This window comes from Balaenoptera ricei, chromosome 10 (genome assembly GCF_028023285.1).
Source record: "Balaenoptera ricei isolate mBalRic1 chromosome 10, mBalRic1.hap2, whole genome shotgun sequence".
In the NCBI taxonomy this organism is placed as follows: Eukaryota; Metazoa; Chordata; class Mammalia; order Artiodactyla; family Balaenopteridae; genus Balaenoptera; species Balaenoptera ricei.
In genome coordinates, this window is record NC_082648.1 from 95,077,325 (window position 1) to 95,099,193 (window position 21,869).

A 21,869-nucleotide genomic window follows, 5' to 3' on the forward strand; every position below is an offset into this window, starting at 1 on the left:
TACATATATTCTTTTTCATACTCTTTTCCATTATGGTTTATCACAGGATAGTGAACACAGTTCCCTGTGCTGTAGTAGGACCTTGTTCTTTATCCATTCTCTGTATAACAGTTTGCATCTGCTAATCCCAACCTCCCACTCCATCCCTCCCCCACCCCACCTCCCCCTCCCCTCGACAACCACAAGTCTGTTCTCATAGAGATCTTTTGTAGAGGAGTGGTCCCAGCACAACCAGCATCAGAACCACCCGGGAACTTGTTAGGGCACTTAGTTAGTTAGTTAGTTAGTTCGTTAGTTAGTTAGGCCCCTCCCCAGACTAACTAAAGCAGAAACTCTGGGGTGGGGACCCTAGGTTCTAAGGAGCCCTCCAGGGGCTTCCAATGTTCGGTCAATTTGAGAACCCTGGGATGGAGCATCTTCTCGAAGACCCCCACCTGCAAGGTAGATACGGTAATAGTATCCCCGTGGCACAGGTGAGGTTGTGAGGCTCAGGGAGGTGACTGGCTCACCTAAGGCCACGCAGGTAAGAGGTGGTAGAGCTCAGGTTGGAACCCGAGAAAAGTCAGTGCTCTTTCCACATCGCCCTGCACCTCCACCCCTGGACACTTCCCTTCACAGTGCCACCTGGATACAGGGCCCAGGGCCCAGGTGCTTCTGGGGAAGCTCCACCCAGCCACTCCCAGGGCACAGCCCTGCCCAGGGACCTCTCCCTCTTCACCTGCCATGTGTCATTTGGGGCAAGCCCTGCAATCGGCTCCAGTCTCAGGGTCTGATAACTAATTTACACTCAAGTAGAAATGGCTGATAACGCCTTCAGGGGCGCCTGCTGCTTCTTGGGGGCTGTTCGTGGTAACCAGGAAGAAAGAGAGCTCATGGCGGGGTTCCAGGCTCCTTGTGAGGAACGTGTGTATGTTTTGGTGGGAGGGCTGTGGACCTCTGAGCACAGGCAAAATGGTGTCATGGAAACAGCACAGGCCCTGCCACAGCTGGGTCATCCCTGCCTAGGAGCCTGGGGCAAGCCACTTCATTTCCCTAAACCTTCATTTGCTTACCTGTAAACAGGCAGGATTCCTACATCTGGTTCCCTTAGGAGGGTCCATGAGCTAGCCTTTATCAGGTGGCCCTCCCCTCCCCGGATTGCCCTGGCAGGCTGCTGTAAGCAGAGCCCAACCAGGGCAGAGTCACCCCAGGTTATAAAGTAGGCAATTCCCTTCCTGGGACAGCACTTAGTGCCACCCATCTGTGCCACCTGCCAAAGGACTGCCCAGGGTCTGAGTGCCTCGAAATCCCTGCTTCTCGAAGCCTTCTGTGATGCCGGCCTGAGCTCCAGGCAAGTCCTGGGCTGGGAGTCAGGGGCCTTTATGTCTACAGGGAGGTGTCATCAGGGAAGGCTTCCTGGAGGAGGTGGTACCTCAAAAGAAATGTACTCAGAAGTACCTCCCTGCAGACATACATATAGAATGACCCCCCACCCCACCCCCACACTTCTTTCCTTGCTCTAGTAATCCCCCCCTCTCAGATCTGTCAGGAGGTTTTCATTGCTCCTAGCACAGTGCCTGGCACATCCAATAAATGCGGGTTGAATTCATTTGAATTCCAGTCGATCCGGAGAGATAGGAGAAAGAGAGATGAAAGGGGTACCAGCGGCTTTACAGAGATGGGGGCCACAGCTGGAAGGGGCTCTTTCCCAGGAAGGCCTACAGATGGCAAACAGCTGGCCGAGGGTGTCTGTGACTCACCCCACTCCCACAGGCTGGTGGATGCTGCAGTCAGGCTGAGACAGGAGTCAAAGGCCTAAAGGAATTTTGATAAGGACAACACAAGCCCTGGAGTATTTCCAGAATGCAGGAGGTTAAGCGTGCGGGGAGCTGGGTCAGGACAAAGCTGGGTCAGGGCAAAACTGCCTGATTATGTTACTTATTTAATTTGTTTGCCTGGATAAAATATTCACGTGGTACAAAATTCAAAAGGTACAAAGAAGGCACCATGAAAAGTCTCCCACTCTCCCGTTCCTGCCACCCAGGCCCCCTCCCCAGAGGCAGCCCGTGTTTCCAGTTGCTTCTACAGACATCCTTCCTCTCCTTTTCTCCCCTTTTTAATACAGGGATGCATGTTACCCTACACTGTCCTTTACTTTGCTTTTTCCCTTAACATGTCTTTGCAAGCATTTCCTATTAGCCCATAAAGAGCTATTTTAACTTGCTGAATCTAGCCCCCCTCGCTCTATTATGGGAACTCCTTATAATTAAGTCCTTGGGGGCTTCACGAATTGGGCACCTGAACTTGGTGGGCATCCGTTCCCAGGCCTGATTCTGAACTGGACCCTGCATGCACCAGGGTTTGGGCACAGCAAAGGATTTCTATCTCCAGGCCTCAGTTACCAAAATAAGAAGTGAAAGGTTCTTAGAGTCGGCCAGTCTACCTCCCTTGTATGAGGCCCAGAGACAGAAATGACTCACACAAGATCACACAGCAAGTCAGGGCAGAGCTGGGGCTAGGCCCTGGGTCTCCTGTCTCCCTGCCAGTCTTTTTCTCACTCTTCTCAGTAGGATAATCATGGGAATCAACAGCAGCTATTCTAAGTCTGAGCTTCTGTGCACAGGAACAGACACTCAGGAAGCCAGAAACAAAGGGTTTCAAGTTCTGTGCGGGGAGGAGGAGCCACAGAATTCCTGGGAGCTCCCTGGCTGGCGTGCTTGGTGCTAGGTATGACCCACCCAGAAGACCTGACTAATGGTAATAATAATAATAATGGCAGCTACCGCTGCCAGATGCTTATGCTGTTGGGTGCTTTACATGACTTGTCCGTTTTGAGCCTCACAAGGGCCCTGCAAGAAGAGTGTCATCAGGCCCATTTCCCCCTGCCGGATAGTGAGGCACAGAAAAGGTAAATAATTTCATCATTTGCCAACATCCCCCAACCATGAAGGGGCAGCGCTGGGATTTTAACCCAGGTGTGTTTCACTCAAACTTTCCACTGGGATTATTAACACTTATCCATATATCGGTGCCATTTTTCAGGTGAGAAAACTGAATGCTTGTGACAAACCCTCTCCCTGAGACTACTTTAGGTATACAAGGGCCCAAAGCAGGAACCAACTTCCAGTCCCTGTGGCCCACAAGATGAAGGCCAAACCCTCACGGGTTCCTCCCTTGACCTCTGATGCTCATCGTGACCCTGCCTCAGCCCACTTGTCCCAGCTCGTCTCCTGATGTTCTGGCTGCCACCCTAAAAGGCCACCCCCTCTCCTTGCCTCCACACTTCCCCGCTGGGACACTTTGGGTCAAGTGGAAAAAGTCAGGTAGAAGAACTAGGTCCAAATATCCATTCTGTTACCTGCTGTGTGACCTTGGGCAAGTCACTTCACCCCTCTGAGCCTCCCTTTCCTCAGCTGTAAAGTGAAGAAAGGTCTAAAGCCTAAGTCTCAGCCTAGCGCCTGCCTGCCACACTACAGACAAATTAATGTGCGATATTTGAAGGAAGGAAGGAAGAGGGGTATTTATTGTGCCCCCAACGTGACACTGAGGGCGACACTGGGGATAGTGTGGTGAACATGCTGCTTTGCTGGAGATTTTTCTCGAATGGGCTGAGGATGTGGTTAATGGCAGCAGGAGGTGAAGTAACTGGGGCTTTGTAACTGTGGGCAGGATTTCCCCCGAGGGGAGCCGATGACCTTGGGCCAGGAATGAGGGTGGGGAATTACCCTAATGTGACAGCAGAGGAAAGGAGACCTTCCCAATCCGCCCTCCCCCACCTCCCACCCCATTCACTCAGCTGCAAGTGGCGGGAGCCTGAATTCTCCTTTTACAGGCCACCCTGGTTCTCCCTTGTGTCCCTAGCACTTAGCAGTTGGAGGAGGCGAGGCCGGGGGCCCTCAGAGAAGGCCGGTGAAAGGAGAGGCCTTTACAGGCCTCACCCCGCAGCGAGGCCCAGCCCAGCGGCCCTTGGCAGTGCCCCAGCCTCAGGTGTGCCCCTCGGCAGGGAGGGCCTGGCTGGGCCTCTCTCCTGCCACTCTCTGTGGGATGAAGGGCGAAGCACACGCGCCCCAGTCTCTCTGGTCCCGCCTGGACTCTCCACCTGCCTGCGCTTCTCAAACCAGCAACACCTGATCTAAAAGGAGCGGGAGGGAGCGGGGAGGGGAGGAAGGAGGGGGCCGAGGCTCAAGGACTAACCGACTAAGCGGAGGTCCCCTCGACAATCACTTCAGGTCTCCATTGTTTTCTTCAGAAACCTTGGGAATTTTGCTTTCCACTCCCTAGTACATCAGTGTTGGTTTTCCTAGAACCCGATTCCTTCCCCTCCTGCCACGAAGGGTGGGAATAAACCTGACTGCAGAGAGGGTACCATTCCTTTGTAGCCGTGGCATCCCTCACGCCCTGGCGCAGCCCCTGTCCCCACAGACACCCTCCTCCCTCCACACAAGCCAGTCTTTCCTTCTCTCTTCCCAGATCGTACCCCGCACCGCGTCACCGAGGTCCTCTGAACCCCGACCTCCACTGTGCATCACGGTCAGTTGTTTCTCTGGCTGCCTGGGCCTCCACAGTGGCCTCCCTCGAGGTTGGGGCCGCAGACTTCCTCCCTCTGTGCCCCCGGCCCTCAGCACAGGCCTAGCGCTTAGGCGGACCATGCGGGGGAGAAATGAGAGAATGAATGAATGAATGAACGGGAAGGGTGGTGGCCTCTCGGGGGCTGTGGTCGGCCTCCCAGAGGTGTTCGCATCCTAATCCGGGAAAACTGCAAATATGCTGCCTTATAAGGCAACAGGAACCTTGCGGGTGTGTTTAAGTTAAAGATGCAGCGGTGGGAAGACATTCCCCTGCGGACCACAGCTCCAGCCTGGGCCTGAACGTTCTGCCGGCCCTTCCTGCTGGCCTGCCTTGCAGATTTCAGACCTGTCTGGACAGCTCCCACAGCTGCAGGAGCCAGGTCCTTACCATCGGTCCATCCATCACTCAGTACTGCCCACTGACAAAGAGCGCACCCTAAAAGGTGAGAATTATGTTATATTCAGTGACCTTACTGAGACTACAGCCCGAGAGGCAGCCTCTGGGGTAGCTCTGAGGGACTGTTACAAAGAGGTAAAGGAGGAGCCAGGATATAGGAGTTTTTGCTGAAAACAAAAAACAAACAAAAAACAAACAAAAAAAACACATGCAGTCAAACATCAAAAGATTACTGCTGGGCTTCCCTGGTGGCGCAGTGGTTGAGAATCTGCCTGCCAATGCAGGGGACACGGGTTCGAGCCCTGGTCTGGGAAGATCCCACATGCCGCGGAGCAGCTGGGCCCGTGAGCCACAATTACTGAGCCTGCGCGTCTGGAGCCTGTGCTCCACAACAAGAGAGGCCGCAATGGTGAGAGGCCCGCGCACCGCGATGAAGAGTGGCCCCGACTTGCCGCAACTAGAGAAAGCCCTCGCACAGAAACGAAGACTCAACACAGTCATAAATAAATAAATAAATAAATAAAAGAACGTGAATTTCTTTAAAAAAAAAAAAAAAAAAAGATTACTGCTAACCACAAAAAACCCAGACATCTCAAGTTAATGGTGTTAGTTCTTTTCTGTGTATGGGAAGAGGGAAGCATCTGGAATAACTGGAACTATTCCTTTGAGGTACATCTTCACTATCTAGGGCCAGTGGCCTGTTTTCCTCCATCCTGAATCCCCTCAGCCTGCACCTTTGGAGGCTGCTGCAGTGGCTGATGGCCTGATGGCAGGCAATCTTCATTGTTCGCTGAAATGGCAGGTGACATTTTTTTTGTCCACAGCATATATGTAGCCTACTGGTTCTGTTTCTTTTGTTGAACCCTGAATGATGCAGGGGGCAAGGGAAATTGGCCTCTGAGGTCTCTATCTGGGAGACCACTCAGAATGGGGTCCTGGTGGGCAGAGGGGAGCCAGCCTAGGAATAGTCTAGGACATCATGTGCCCTTCGGCTGGGGTCTACGTGGGGCCCGGGTCTCCATGGAGGCTGGTCCACTGACCTTGGCCGTGGGAGAGGTGGAGGTGGATTACAGATCCCACAGGCAGCTGAGCAAACCCAGGAGTGGGGGATGGGAGGCAGCAGAGCTGGAGAATTGGGGGAGGGGAGGGGGTAAGGCCTGGAGCCCCTGGATGCTGGGGAAAGGTCTCTGGGGGAGAGAGAGTGCCTAGAGGTACTGGAAAAGCTGGACCAAATCCTGCTCATCTGGCCAGCTGTATGGCCGGGCTGGGCCCTGGGGACACAGCAGAAGATAAGGAGCAGCCACTGCCCTCATTGGTCATACTGTCCCCCTCCCCGGGTTGCCCAGTAAGTGGGGTGCCCGGCACACAATAAATAGTTACTGAACAAATTGCCTGAGACTAGGCTCTGTCCATAGAGACCCTAAAACGAGGCATTTGACATGAAGTCCTGGGAATAGAGAAAAGGATGGAACAGGGACCTGGGATGAGAAGGGCCCTGGACTGCAAGGTGAGGTGCCTAGAGGGGGCAGGACCAGCCCTCCCCACCCCCAGGAGCCGGAGCGGGAGCTGCTGTGGGAGGGACAGTTCCCTTCCTGCCTGCCCTCCATCCATCCACTCTGTGGATCAATTTCCTTTTTAGGGACAGACCTCTCCTCCCCCACAGGGTAATCAGAGCCAGGATCTCTGCCGCCCACACCCCAGACCTCGCTTTCCCCGACCTCTCCTAGGCTGTGGTTTTAGCAAACAACTGGATCCTTCTAGAGCTCGGAGGCCTGGCCCCTTCCTTCTGAGTGGTGGTAAGAAATTCTCTGCATTCCCAAGTCAAGGGGCCAGAGGCCATTCTTGCTCAGCCCAGGGGCAGAGCCTGAGATGCAAAATTAAGTCTGAACCCTGACACCCCTCCCAGGCTCTCCAGCTCCTTTGGCTGCCAGCGCCCACTGGCTGTGCTGTCATACAGCCACTCGAGTCTGTGCAGGGCCTCCTGGGGGCTGGCAGGCTGTGGCCTGACCCCTTCAGGCCCCAGGGAGCCCTAGAATGTTAGAGAACAAATTCTTGGGGCTTCCCACCCTGCAGGCTGAGCTCCTGTCTTCAGAGCTGCCCGGAGGAGGGCCCTGCCTGATTCCTGCGGGTCTCCCAGTGAGACCCCGCCCAGCCTGGCATTGAGGAGGTGCCCCAGATGAATTTATTGATGGGTAAACAAGAGCAGGGCAGGTGAGTGAGACCTGGGGTGTATGTGAGGGGCCGCACCTGTGTCAATAGTGAGCTTGGGGAGTGTGCCCTGGGGGTCAGGAGCGGCTGCAGGCCAGCTCTGTGGACTTCCATTTCCTCCTCGTAAAACCCTACCATTGGACTATCATCACATACCCATAGCTCGGATGAGAGGGATGAAGCCCAGAGAGGGTAAGTAACTTGTCCAAGGGCACACAGCAGGTAAGTGCAGGGGCCAGTCCTGGGACTTCAGAGTTCCCACTTTTAAGCACTAGGCACATTGCCTCAGGGGAGAGAGGAGAAGGAAAGGTCTGGAAGGGGAGCAAGGTAAACAAGCTCTACCTCCCAAGGCTGTGAGGCCTCTGGTTGGTGGGTCTGGGGTGGGGGCCCAAGGAGACAGGAGGCTGGAGAGGTCGGCAGGGGCCTCAGAGTTTCCACACTCACATGTCCCATCTATTGGGTTTCCAGGTAGGGTGTCCTTTGGAGAAACAGTTTGCTGCTGATACATACATTGAAAAAACGCAGAAAAAAGAAAAAGAAAAAGATAAACAACAGGATCAGCCGACCTCTAAAGCCCTCCTAGCAGTAAGATTTGACGATGACCCGCATCAGGCCTGGGGGCAGATGGAGGGCGACTTGCTCAGGTTACTCCCAAAGTGGTGGGGGCAGGTGGGGGGGCAGCAGACGCGCCGGGCCAGGGGTCAGACGTCCCGGTCCTGATGCAGACCCTGAGGCCCACCTGCAGCCTCGGATAACGCGACCCCTGCGCACCTGGAGTGTTGCTGGGTCTATAGGACACTGACCGTCTATGGAGCGCTCGCTAGTACGTCACCTCGGTGACACATCCCCGAGATTCACAGGGAGCCCTTTGCAGATGGCTCCTGGGAAAATGATGAGGACGAGCTCTTACATCTGGACCACCCTTTACAGCTTGCAAAATGCTCTCGTGTACCTAATCCCACCCGAGCCTCACACAAGCCCAGAAGCCGCAGGCTTTATTATCCCCTTTAAAAACAAAGAAATCACTGCTAAAGAAGACCATAGCAATTAGAGAGTCAGAAAGGAAGCAGAGGTTGGAGCCATGTGATTTTTTTTTTTTTTTTAAAGAATCAACTTTATTTATTATTATTTTTTTAAAAATTTTTATTATTTATTTATTTATTTATTTATGGCTGTGTTGGGTCTTCGTTTCTGTGCGAGGGCTTTCTCTAGTTGTGGCAAGTGGGGGCCACTCTTCATCGCGGTGCGCGGGCCTCTCACTGTCGCAGCCTCTCTTGTGGAGCACAGGCTCCAGACGCGCAAGCTCAGTAATTGTGGCTCACGGGCCCAGTTGCTCCGTGGCATGTGGGATCTTCCCAGACCAGGGCTCGAACCCGTGTCCCCTGCATTGGCAGGCAGATTCTCAACCACTGCGCCACCAGGGAAGCCCCAAGCCATGTGATTTGAAGATGGCAGGTGGGGCTATCAGCCAAGTAGTGTGTACAGCTTCTGGAAGCCAGAAAAGGCAAGGAGACGGATTCTTACCTGGAGAGAAAGAATACAACCCTGCTGACACCTTGATATCAGCCCCATAAGAGTCATTTTGGACTTCTGACCTCCAGAATTAATTGTAAGATAATACATTTGTCTTATTTTAAGCTGCTAAGCGTGTGGTAATTTCTTACAGGAGTCATAGACGATTCATCCAAAACCCAGGGGTGCTCAGAAGGATGCGGTGGTAGGTATGGGACTCAAATGCAATCCTTCTGTCCGCAGGAACTGTGCTCAGGCTCCCAACCACGACGTTGACTCGACAGCCGACCAGAGTCAGGAGTTGAAGGCACCAATGCCATTGTCCTTAAGGAGAAGAAATGACCCTGGTGGTGAGCCTAGGGGAATTCTAGTGTTTTTAAATGTCAGAAACGTTATGGGAAAGAGGAATGTTTTTGGCTGGGCACAGCAAAGAGTTTGCATATTTTGAACCAACCCCAACTGATGAGCACTGGCTGCCTGGAGCTCTGTGCTGAGCAGGATCTTGAGGCCAAGCCCAGGCTCCCAGGGAAATTGCTCTGTGGTTGACTGGCAATGTCTGCCTTGGCCTTGCCATGGCTGAGCAGTAGCGTATGCTGATCTGCATTGGATGAGTTCCCTGGAGCTGGCCCTGAGTTTGATTCATCTTTTTATGTCCAGGGCCCAGCAGTGCGCCTGAAACAGAGCAAGCACTCAATAAATATTTGAGAGAAGGAGGGAAAGAGGTCAGAAAGGAGAGAGAAAGTAGGGAAAGAAATTTATTTTCAGGGAGGCCAGGTCTAGGGCCAATAGGTAGAATTCCTGGCTGGAAAGCTTCTGATTTGCCTCCCCGGCGTCTCTTACCCTCTTGTTCTGATCACAGCAATCCTTTCCTTTGGAGATCCACCCCTCCCCCTCATTCCATTTGGTTATGGCAGGACTGCCAATCACAAGGTCCTGGGGCAGGCCTGTGACTAAACCCGGCAACCCAACTTTAGTTCCCAGAATCTGAACCTTGATGAGAGGCACTCGGGAGAGAGACTGGAGAGGTGGTCCCCAAACTCAGCCATGGAAGAGAAAGTGGTAGAGTCCACTTCTGTGGGACTCCTGAGATGGAGCTCAGACACTCCTAACCTTAAAGTCATCTCTTTCAGAACCAACAGCCAAAGGTACAGAAACCACCGGGAAAAGAAGCATCCTGGGGAGGTTCAGGCATCTGATCCTCCCCGCATTCCAGCAGCCAGGCTGGTTGTGCTCCAATAAACACTGCCACCCCCATTTTTTTCTGCTCAGTTATTCAGAGTTCGTTTCTGTGGCTTGAAACCGAAGAACCCCAATCAATATTATACAGTCTCTCTAGAAGGAGGAGCCAGCCAGTAATCAGAACTGTTCAACTTTGGAGAAGCTCTCTAGTCGGGTGGGACTTGAGAAAAGAGGGTATAGCGGACTGAATGTTTGTGACTCCTCAAATTCCTATGTTGAAGTCCTAACGGGATTGGAGGTGGGGCCTTTGGGAGGGACACCCCCATGATGAGATTAGTGCCCTTCAAAGAAGAGGGAGAGAGCTAACCTTCTCTCTCTCCACTTTGCGAGGATACAACGAGAAGACAGCTGTCTGTGAACCAGGAAGAGGGCCTTCACCAAGAACCTGCCCATGCTGCTACCCTGATCTTGGACGTCCAGGCTCCAGATCTGCGAGGAATAAATGTCTGCTGTTTAAGCCCCCCAGCCTGTGGTGTACTGGTATCACGGGTGGCGCTGACTATGACACAGGGACTGGGGGTCCATTTGGTGGGAATGTCATTGCATCAGTTGGGAAATGGGAGGGAGGGTCGAGAGCCCCTTAGGCAGTGAGCCATGGGTTAGATTCTCTCCCTTCTGGCTGTGGCCTTTAGGCAAGTCCCTTCCCTCTCTGAGCCTCCGTGTCTGTGAAATGAGGCGATGAACACATTTATCTCACAGGGTCTCTGTGAGGAGAACCGGGAGATGCACTCAGCACAGTTGAGGCTTCTCCCCTCTCCAGGGTGTACACCACATGGGGTCACACCAGATAAATATCCCTTCTTGCGTGCAGCACAATTAGCGCCTGCCTGCCATGTGCCAGCACAGCACTGAGAGTGTTACCTGTATCCCTTCATTTACTCTTCAAAGTGGTAACGACTAGCCTCAATCCACAGATGAGGGCTCTGAGCACAGGGAGGTTAAATCTGCTTTCCTCAAGGCCACCCAGCAGGCCAGCAGGGGGCTGGGCTCGAACCCAGGTCCTTTTCATCGAAAGCCCCAGATCTTATCCAGGATTTGCCCCGCCTCTCCTGGGGAGAGGCTCCAATCCCTCCCCGCTATAAGATCCCCCGATTGCAGACACAGGGTCTCAAACCCACAGAAGGGTCTCAAAGCCCCAAGAAGCTGTGGGTCCCATTGGAGACAAGACACCTACATGGAAAAGGTAAGTGAACTGAGAAGGCAAAGCCTGTGACGAGGGCCAGGAAGACTCAGGGAGGGCCCCTCTGCCTGGATTTCAGGCCATATCCAGTGTCTCCAGAAAAAAAGAACAAGAAGCCACCACCCTAATCCTGAGGCCCCCAGGGAAGGAGCAAGTTCCTGGGTAAAACAGGTTCCCACAGGCTTTACCCTCCCCTGTCACTCCTCCAGGTGGCTCAGGCTCCAGTGTGGCGGGGGAGAGGAGGGAGAGGGGTCTCCTCTTATCTTGGGGTGAGGGAGGGCCCCCCACACACACACATACACAAGAGGAAAGGGCAGGGCAGCTCAGGCTCAGAGCTGATGGGTTACAGGACTCACCTGGTCCCGCCCCCTCGTTCCGCAGCCCAGAGGGGGCAGTGTCTCCAGCAGGGTCCACAGAAAGAGGGTGGCCGAGTGCAGCCAGGACACAGGTCCCCCAGGTTGGGGTTCTGGCAAGCACACAACCCAGCTTCTCCCAGACAGGACATTTCTCCAAGCCCCTTCCCCTTTCCGCCAAGATGGAACAATGAAAAGAAAGAGAACTGGATTAGGAGCCAGGGGCCTGAGTCTCCAGACTCACTCTGAGACTAACTCCCACGTAATCTTGGGTGAGTTCCCTCCCCTCTCTGGGCCTCCATTTCCACATCGATCGGACCAGGGAGTTGGGCTCCATTTCCAAGGTTCCCCTCTAGTTCCAATGTTCTGAGAGCCAAGGACGATGAGTTGCAGTCACCTCCAGCCCAGCTTTCCTCCATCTCTCCAGAGGCCTCAGAGATCCCAGATGGAAGAGGAATTTTTTTTTAATTGAAGTATAGTTGATGTACAATATTATATGTTATAGGTATACAGTATAGTGATTCACAATTTTTAAAGGTTATACTCCATTTATAATTATTATAAAATATTGGCTATATTCCCTGTGTTGTACAATATATCCTTTGTAGCTTATTTTATACCTAACAGTTTGTATCTCTTAATCCCCCACCCCATCTCGCCCCTCCCCGCTTCCCTCTCCCCGCTGGTAACCACTAGTTTGTTCTCTATATCTGTGAGTCTGCTTCTTTTTTGTTATATTCACTAGTTTGTTGTATTTTTTTAGATTTCACATATGAGTGATATCATACAGTATTGGTCTTTCCCTGTCTGACTTATTTCACTTAGCATAATGCCCTCCAAGTCCATCTATGTTGCTGCAAATGGAAAGATTTCACTTCTTTTTACAGCTGAGTAGTAGTCCATTGCATATATATACCACAACTGCTTTATCCATTCATCTGTTGATGGACACTTAGGTTGCTTCCATTTCTTGGCAATTGTAAATAAAGCTGCTATGAACATATTGGGGTGCAGGTATCTTTTTGAATTCGTGTTTTTGGTTTTTTTGGATATATACCCAGAAATAGAATTGCTGGGTCATATGGTAGTTCTATTTCTGGTTTTCTGAGAAACCTCCACACGGTTTTCCACAGTGGCTCACCAATTTACATTCCCACCGACAGTGTATGAGGGCAGATGGAAGAGGAATTTGGACAGAGGCTTGGATGGGTGGAGGGACTGTGGCCCCTACAGTCACCTTCTGCTAAGCCAAAGTGCCAGCCTGTGGGGGGCTGGCACAGGCAAGAGCACAGGGGAGAGCTGGCCCCTGGTGATGGCTCAGAGGTCAAAGCCCAGCTGTGGCCTCAACCACCCACTTCTCCTTATCCTACCCCAGCATTCCAGGACCCATGGCATTCAAAGCCAGCCTGGCAAGGGAATTGGATGCCAGGTAGGAACTTCTCAGAGCAAAGGTGGGGGAGCTGGGGGGCTGGGGAGGGGGAAAGCAGGGGGAAATGTCCCGAGGCTGCTCTCCTCTGCTCTTGTTTGGATCTCAGACCCACCCGGGAGCTCCACCTGGGAGCATCCTGCCGCCATGGGGTCCTGGTGATGGGGGATGGGCACACGGATACGGAGGAGGCTGGTGGACCTGCCCCACCCTCTTAGGCTGCTTTACTAGTTAAAGTATCTGTGAAGCGAAGGGCCACCTCTCAGGATCCTAAAAGTTAAAATTCTTTATGAATCAGGAGCCTCACAGCACAGACCCTTAGGTTTGAGGCTGGAGAAGAACTCTTGGATCAATGTTTTTCAAACTGCAGGTTGTGACCCACTGGTGGATCTTGAAATTAATTTAGTGAGTAACACTCAGATTTTTTTTTTTTTTAATTTATTTGGCTGTGTTGGGTCCTAGTTGCAGCACGTGGGATCTTCGTTGCAGCATGAGGGATCCTTCGCTGCGGCACGCGGGCTTCTCTAGTTGCAGTGCGTGGGCTTCTCGGCATGCGGGCTTCTCTCTAGTTGTGGTGCGCAGGCTCCAGAGCTCACGGGCTTAGTTGCTCCGCGGCAGGTGGGATCTTAGTTCCCCGACCAGGGATCGAACCCGTGTCCCCTGCATTGGAAGGCGGATTCTTAACCAATGGACCACCAGGGAAGTCCCCGCACTCGGAATTTAATAATAATAATGATCACACCGATAACAAAATAGAAAAGAAAATATCAGAGTAAGAGTAAGTTGTCTCATGAGACTCTTGTTTCAGTTTTGGGTGTTGTGCCAGGTTGTGATGTAATGTACATCTTACTCCTGGTCACAGCCAAGAAACCTTGAAAAGCCACTGCCTTAGGTTCCATGTCTAACCCTTTGCTCACCAGCAGGAGAAAGTGAGCTGGCATGCAAGGCCCTTCCCATCTGGCCCCAACCTACCTGCCTCAGCTCCTGGCTCACCCAGGAGAGCTCATGTTCCGGACACACCCCACTGGGGACCCCACCCCAGCAGCTGCATTCATTCACACCTCTTTGCCTCCTTCCTTCAAATTCCCCTTTCTGTCAGCCTGACGCCCAATCCTGCCTTCACCCAAGGAGGCCCTGTTCACAGTTCACATGACACTCCACCGGGCAGGATAACCCCTTCATTGTTGGCAGCCCCATGATGTGCCCCAGCACAGCACTCACCCTCTGTAAATCAACTGGTCCATATTGGGGAGGGGGAGCGGAGGAGGGGAGGAGAGCTTAGCACACTCTGATTTAATGAATGAATGAAATGTTTCCTTTAAAATAAGTGAGTGTATATTGACTGAAGGTTGAATTGCTCTGGGTCTGGGGGTCCTGGTGCAAAGGTTTACTGATTTTAATAGTCATCCAACAATTGCTGTGCACCTACTAAGTGCCATGCACCCTACAAGCTACTGGGGACACTAGACCAACCAGAGTAAGGCGACTTTCCTTGAGGAATTCATGGTCCAATGTGAGAGACAGGCATGTCAATCACCGTCCCAGTGTGATAACAGCCCCAGTAAAGACACATGCAAAGGGACCCCATGGAGCTGATGACTACGTACCAGCATCTAAGAGGATGACAAGAGCCACCGGGGAAAGGACTAAAGCAGGTCAGGGTGGGATGGGGGTCTTCCAAGCAAAAGGCAAAAACTCTCCTGCTACATTGTAGGTTCTTCATAGCTCCTGACATTTTAAAATAATTTTTTAAACACTGATTTATTTACCTCCTCCACTAGACCGTACGCTCCAGGAGAGGGGGCTTGGCCGCTGCCTTGCTGCACTGCTCACCACTGCTGAGCACCATTTTTGGTGCTGCATCCTAGCGAATTAAATATTTGCTGAATGAACATTCAGGAAACTGCAAATGGTTCAGGTTGACCTGAGAGGAAGTGGTAGGAAAAGGGGCTGAGGGGTCTGTGGGCCCCAGACCACGGGAAGGCTGCCCTGCTAAGGGCTGGGTCTTCTTCCTGCAGGCACAAGGGAGCCCCGTGGAGGGGTTTATAACGGAGACACGTAGTAAGATTCAGGGTTTAGAAAATTCCTCTGGGGACTTCCATGGTGGTCCAGTGGTTAAGACTCCGTGCTCCCAATGCAGGGGCCCCTGGCCGGGAGCTAGATCCCGCATGCATGCCGCAACTAAGAGCCCTCACGCCGCAACTCAAAAAGAGCCCGCAGGCTGCAACTAAAACCCGGCACTGCCAAATAAATAAATAAATACTAAAAAAAAAAGAAAAGAAAAGGAAGAAAAAAGAAAATTCCTCTGGCCCCAGTGTGTGGAATGGGTTCCTGGGACCCAGGTGGGCAGGCAAGAAAGCGAATGGAGAAATAACCCAGGCGGGGTGACTTGAGTCTAGAGGCAGCCGAGTGGCGCGCTCTGGCGCGGAGGAATTTGCATGCTGCAGGCATGCGCAGCCAAGGCCAAGGCCAATCTGGGCTCCCTGGGGGGGTCAGCGGCTCACGCCTCCCCTCCTCCCGCCACACACGGGCAGGAGAAGGCCTCCTCCACTCCGCCAGGCTCAGCGCAGCGGCAGGCGGTCCAGGTCAAACCTCAGGCAGTTAGCACGCTCAGTTTTGCCTCTGCACTCTTTATACTTTCATCTTATTTTTCTCTTTTAAAAAGTCAGCTCACACTTTAACACATGCATGTATTTTTTTTAATTAATTAATTAATTTTTTTTTTTGGCTGTGTTGGGTCTTCGTTGCTGCACGCGGGCTTTCCCTAGCTGCGGCGAGCAGAGCGGGAGCTACTCTTCCTTGTGGTGCGTGGGCTTCTCATTGCGGTGGCTTCTCTTACTGCAGAGCACCGGCTCTAGGCGCGCAGGCTTCAGTAGTTGTGGCCTGCGGGCTCTAGAGTGCGGGCTCTAGAGTTCAGGCTCAGTAGTTGTGGCGCACGGGCTTAGTTGCTCCGTGGCAATGTGGGAACTTCCCGGACCAGGGCTCAAACCTGTGTCCCCTGCATTGGCAGGCGGATTCTTAACCACTGAGCCTCCAGGGAAGACCACATGCATGTATTTTTAAAGTGAACATTAGATGAATGTATGAAGGATTATTGTACTATTGTTCTCTATGCCCCTGTATGTGTGAACATTTTCATACTAAAAACATTAAGCAAATATGTCACCACCATGTATATATGGAAAGCCAAGTGCCATAAATAGTCATTCTAAACTCTCGATGGAAACTCTTAAATCATCATCACACACACACACATACATACACACACACAAGTCATGTGTTTAAATTTACCTAGCTCCTATCTCTTGCCCAAGGCTCCCAGTCTGAGACCTGTCCTTCCTTTGCTAAAAAGAGAGATTGCTAAAGTGTTAGAGAAATCTGGCAAAAGACATTCTCCTTGACGCTAACCAGGATTTACTGCAACGTGAAAAAGAAGCACCTCGTTGTTTTTAAAAACTGCACCCATGCTCCCTAACACTGGCAAACAAGTCCAAGGGCTAAGGCTGAACTCAGAGTCACAGACACCAGGGGTTCGGGTTACCTGCGACCCTCGGGGACGCGAAGCCAGTAAGCAATGTAGCTATATTCGAACCCAAGTCGTGTGGTTCTTGAGTGTTGGCTCTTACTGAGCCATACCATGCAAATTGGCGGAGGCCACCGACTTTTTAAAAGTTGAGTTCGATGCCAGGCACTCAGCAGGCGCCCGGTGGGCTGGGCCGTCCTTGAAAGGAGGCTGATTTTCCTCCCACCCCACACGGGCTTTCGGGTAGCCCAGCACTACCCGCTTCCCCAACTTTCTGCCTCAACCACTCCTGCCCGCTCGCTCCGCGGGTCCAAGGCTCCGGCGAGCGGGACGGAGGCGGTGCAGGTGCTCGGGACCCGGGCCTGGGCCGGGTGTGGCCGGGGGTCGTGCGTGCCCCAAAGGGAGCCGGCGCCCCAGGGCAGCCGCCCCCGGCGGCAAGGCAAGGCTAGGCGGGGCGACGCTTCCCGGCAGGAAGGCGCTGAGGGGTGCGGCCTTGGAAGGTTGCCCCCGGCGGGCGGGCTGCAACGAGAAGCCGGCAGACGAACGCAGGTGACGACAGCTGCTTCAACGGGGAGCTCGGCCCGCGCTCACCTTATATGGGCAGGCGCGGCGCGGGCGGGGCGGGGCCTGCGCGGGCGGGGCGGGGCGTCCTACCCTGCGGGCCCCGCCCCTAAGCCAAAAGAACCTCTGCGGGAAACTTTTCTGCAAGGGTGGGCCCATGCAGTGATGCCCCCTGGTGCCCAGAGTCCCTTTCGGGACTCCCCCCGCGCCCGTCTCCAGGCTGAGACTCGCGCCCGCCCCGTCTCACACGGGCTGAACTTGACTGACTCCCTTTGTGATTGTGGGCGGGCTTCTTCACCTCAACGCGGTCGCAGGTCCTTACTGGGGTACCTGGGGGGCGACGGGGGTAGCTTTAGTGACCGCATCTTGGAGCGCTCACTCACCGGGTCTTAGAGTCAGAAGGTGCGCCTTCCCGGCCTGGTCTGTCCCAAGTGGATGCCTTTCCTAACTCGCACTAAGGAAGTCTCTGTAACCCCAGGCTCAGCCTAGGGCCTGGCTAAACATTAGCCATTGATCCATCGGAAGTGTTCGGTTGACTGAGCCCTTCTTGGTGGGACAAGCCTCCTAAACCTAAGAGGAAGTGTCCAGCATCAGTCAGCCCGCTGGTTACCCGACCTCCTGTCTTCTCCCTCCACATCCTCCTCACTTCCCAGATCATTTTACCACCCTAATCTGTCCAATTGCTCTTCTGGGACCTCCACTCCTTACAGCCCTTCACAGACTCCCAGGTGCCCACAGGCTGTGCTGAAAGGGGAGCAAAATATACCACCCCGGGGGCTTCCCTGGTTGCGCAGTGGTTGAGAATCTGCCTGCCAATGCAGGGGACATGGGTTCGAGCCCTGGTCTGGGAAGATCCCACATGCCGCGGAGCAATTGGGCCCGTGAGCCACAATTACTGAGCCTGCGCGTCTGGAGCCTGTGCTCCACAACAAGAGAGGCCGCGATAATGAGAGGCCCACGCACCGCGATGAAGAGTGGCCCCCACTTGCCGCAACTAGAGAAAGCCCTCGCACAGAAACGAAGCCCAACACAGCCATAAATAAATAAATAATTTTAAAATATATATATATATATTCCACCCCAAAATACACCTCTTTGGTGTATGAAACATGAGAGAAGCTCTGAAAACTTAGTGTAAGTTACCTTTTTGGAAGAAACATTTACATTTATAAGGGAAATCTCTATTTGTAAGGGTGTCTCCCTCTCTGTACCAGGGAGAGTAGGATGACTCTTAATCTCTAGAAACTCTTATCCAAGGAGAAGGTAAGGACTTAAATCTGCATAACAACCTTACCCGCCTTTACTGTGCTTTTCATGGTCATCTCCCATAACTGATTCTCAGCCCCAACATTTTTTTTTTAATTTAATGAGTTTACATCAAAAAATTAGGTAGTCATTTTACATTTAAGGAATAAAAATCTTAAAAAAAAAAAACAATACAGAGAGTAAGGGGATTTTAACCAAGTTTACATTTCTTTTTGCTATGGTTTTTAACAATTCATCTCATCATACTGCAATGTGCAAATGCATTTGCAGCACCCATTACAATCATGAAACTAAATTTAAGGAAGTACATTGTTACTAATGGCCTTCAGAGGAAACTGATTTACCTTCTATTAAAAACTCTACAGTGGGGCTTCCCTGGTGGCGCAGTGGTTGAGAGTCTGCCTGCCAATGCAGGGGATACGGGTTCGAGCCCTGGTCTGGGAGGATCCCACATGCCGCGCAGCAACTAGGCCCGTGAGCCACAACTACTGAGCCTGCGCGACTGGAGCCTGTGCTCCACAACAAGAGAGGCCGCGATAGTGAGAAGGCCCGTGCACCGCGATGAAGAGTGGCCCCTGCTCACCGCAACTAGAGAAAGCCCTCGCACAGAAACGAAGACCCAACACAGCCAAAAACAAACAAATAAATAAATAATTAAAAAAAAAAAAAAAAAACTCTACAGTGTATAAGCATTATGTAATAATGCTACTTAACCACCATTTTTTACAAGAACCATCACCAAAGTTTTCTGGAAATGAGCCCACAAAAGAATTAAATATTTAAAAGGTGAAATGTTCCTTATTTTAACTTTAGCAAGATCTTTCTTTTTCATTGTTAAGAAGCACTTTAAGAGTTTTAAAGCAAAAGCTGTTAAGAGTAGAGTCCAGATAGCTAAAACTGTAATCCTGAGTTCAAGCTTACACATATGTCTTTTGTAAATAGTTCTCAATAAAATATTCTCTCTCCCCAGCCCCTTGCCCCTAATCTTGAATCTTTTCTTACAAAACTTTGGTCAAGAGTAGAAATATAACCAGGCAGATGTATATGCCATATGACAGCAAGAATGGTAAAGCCCAACAAATGAGTTTGAGTTTTAGAAATAGAAGGCAATTAAAATGTACTCAAAGTTACATTAAGAAAAGCTTTCACTGGGTAATATTGAAACAGTCACAAAGGTTAAGAAAATACTGATATCAAAGTGCAAATGATTACAATGTTAAAATAGACAAAAACTACTATACAAGAGCCTCTTTTAAAATGAAAAATAAAGAACACAACACACACACGAGTAAGGACTGTTTTCCTGTTCTACTCAAGAATTTTAGTCTTTATATTCATAGGATTGGTTATGTTGACATCTAGTAGAGTTTCTTATGACATCTGACGAAGTCTCATTCCGATTTCAGATGGTGGCTCTTCTCTAAGGAACCTCTTGGTTTTGGTCACATCTTGGTCACTGTACAATTTCAAAGTAGTGCAGTATCGCCATGATGTGCTGAGGCGTGAAGACATATCCCGTGTATAGTGCCATCCCCACATGGAGACCAGCATGGAATTGAATACAGTCCGCTCCCAGGGCTCCAGCATGTAGAGTGCCATGACCGGCAGCTACTGGTAGTAGAACCAGGACATCTGCTTCCAGGCCCGCACCAGCGCCATCCCTGCCACGCACCTCCCATGTTGCAGCCAATCGTCAGTCTGTCCAGCCAGAAGAGTTACTCAGTTTCTTGGGAATCTCCCACGTATACAGAAGGTATACATATTCCTAAACTTTGTTTGTTTTTCTCCTGTTAATCTGTCTTATGTCAATGCATTTCGCTGGAGGCATCATGCTGTTCCATGCTTCCCTCCAAGAAAACCCTTCCTTTGCACACACTCAGACATATGCTTATCCTTCAAAAAGGTACCTCTTAATGTCCTCCCCCTGACTTCTCTACTGATTACTTAATCTTTCTGAGCTTCAACTTCTTCAGCTGCAAAATGAGGATAAATTAATGCTCACCTCACTATGTTATTGTGAGGGTCCAATGAGTTAATGTCCGTACAACGCTCAAGACAGTGTGTTGAACAAATTCATCTGACTGTGTTCACCCACACTCGTACTCCGAGTTCCATGAGAGCTGGGGTCTTCTTTCTCCGCCGTGCATATTCTGCGCCTGGCACAGGTGCTGATTTTTTGTTCTCGGTGGTGAATGAGTGAATTTCAGGTGGTGGGGGGAGGGGTGGAGGCGGTCCCTCACGGGAATGGCCACCACTCACATTGAAAAAATAGACCACGCATCTCCTGGGATGTAGCATCTTCTGCCTTTCTCTCCACAGCCTCCCCAGGGAGCTTCAGGGCACCCCGGGAGGGGTGTAGGATAACTATCGATCCCCTTGTCCAGGTGAACCTCTGAGGCACGCAGAGGTGAAATTACACAGTGAGAAGCAGAGTCAAGACTCGTCCCCTTTTAGCACTCAAAGTCCTGTGTCCCGGGGACCCCCTTAAGTCTCAGGCAAACCAGGATGGTTGGTCATTCCAGATCAAGTTCCAAACCCTAGTCTGTGAGGAACCCCACCTCCGCCCTCCTCTGGGCCCGTGTCATTGTCCCCAAGTTTTTTAGTGAGTTTCCTGAAGAGGAGACAATGCCCTCCAGTCCAGAGGGTCTGGGCCGCTAAAAAAAATCAGTCTCCCTCTTACTCTTTCTTACTCACTCCAAAATTCAAACTCACAGCACAATCGGGATGGGGGGGAAGAGAAGGGTGCAGACTTGGGGCTAGGGGTTCAGCTCACTTTGACAGCCTCGTGGCCACTCCTGTGACTGGAGAAGGAGGCTCCTCAGGGCCCTCAGGCTGGCGGGGGAGACGGACGTGCGGACACGTGGCATCAGTTTGGTGGCTGGCCAGCTGGAGAAGGGTCTCTGAAGGGCCACCTCCTGACCTGGCCCCTCCCCAGCTGGCCTTTGGCTCCCACCCCATCTTCCTCCCCTCCCCTCGCTGGGCCTGGTTTCCTCTATTAACCAGGGAAAGGGAGCTGGTCTCTGAGGGCCTTCCCGCCCTGAGGTTAGACTTGGGGCCAGCAGAGTGCTGGGAAATGCAGCCCCCAGAGAGGAGCCATCAGAGGTCAAGCCCTCTTGAGCAAGTGAGGGCACGGCCCGGGCCTCACGTGCGCAAAGAGCCTCATCTTCCCAGGCTGCCACAGCCCGAGCAGACCCAGCTCCCGCCCCGCGGGCCTCATCCTCCTGGGCCACTGTCCAGGGCAGCTGCTTCTCTGCTGGTTCCCCAGAGGCCCCGGGGCCAGCGCCAGGACAGGGAGGGCCAGGGCTGGCCCAACACAGCCTGCCCTCCTTCCCCTTGCTGAGGAGGAGACGCCCACTCTTGTGGCCTGAGACCTGCAGCCCTGACGTTGGCCTGGCTATGGCTGGGTGGTCAGGGCCAAAGGTTGAGCGAACACCAGGCCCGCTGGGCAGCTGGTCCCCCACCTGTGGCCACCGTGAAGCCCCCTACCCCCCAGGCCACGTGGTACTCAGCAGGGCCAGCAAATGCGGACATGGAAGGCAAGGCCTTTTGGGGGGGACTTGGCAGGGAGAAGGCACCCCCAGGGGGACTATTTCCTGCCCCCCTCACCTCCTGTAGAAATACTCTCTCCCCATCAACCTCCCTGCGAACCTCAGTCAA

At 52.3% G+C, this 21,869-nt stretch overlaps 2 long non-coding RNA genes and 1 pseudogene across 4 annotated transcripts; 1 reads left to right on the forward strand and 2 right to left on the reverse strand.

Annotated features, from left to right (window-relative positions):
* Positions 1-6,697: 6,697 nt before the first annotated feature.
* Positions 6,698-12,431, forward strand: LOC132372703 (uncharacterized). Of its 2 annotated transcripts, XR_009505230.1 has the most exons (4): positions 6,698-6,740; positions 7,018-7,155; positions 8,908-9,014; positions 10,234-12,431. It is a non-coding gene; the product is annotated as an uncharacterized LOC132372703 (long non-coding RNA). The 2 variants fall into 2 exon arrangements; XR_009505229.1 differs by lacking the exon at positions 6,698-6,740 and having other exon boundaries at positions 6,867-7,155.
* Positions 8,329-17,406, reverse strand: LOC132372704 (uncharacterized). Of its 2 annotated transcripts, XR_009505231.1 has the most exons (4): positions 17,330-17,406; positions 11,440-11,606; positions 8,817-8,988; positions 8,329-8,676 (listed from the first exon to the last, which is right to left on the reverse strand). It is a non-coding gene; the product is annotated as an uncharacterized LOC132372704 (long non-coding RNA). The 2 variants fall into 2 exon arrangements; XR_009505232.1 differs by lacking the exon at positions 11,440-11,606.
* A 2,252-nt stretch (positions 17,407-19,658) lies between these two features.
* Positions 19,659-19,874, reverse strand: LOC132372705 (serine palmitoyltransferase small subunit A-like; annotated as a pseudogene).
* Between the last annotated feature and the right edge of the window lie 1,995 nt (positions 19,875-21,869).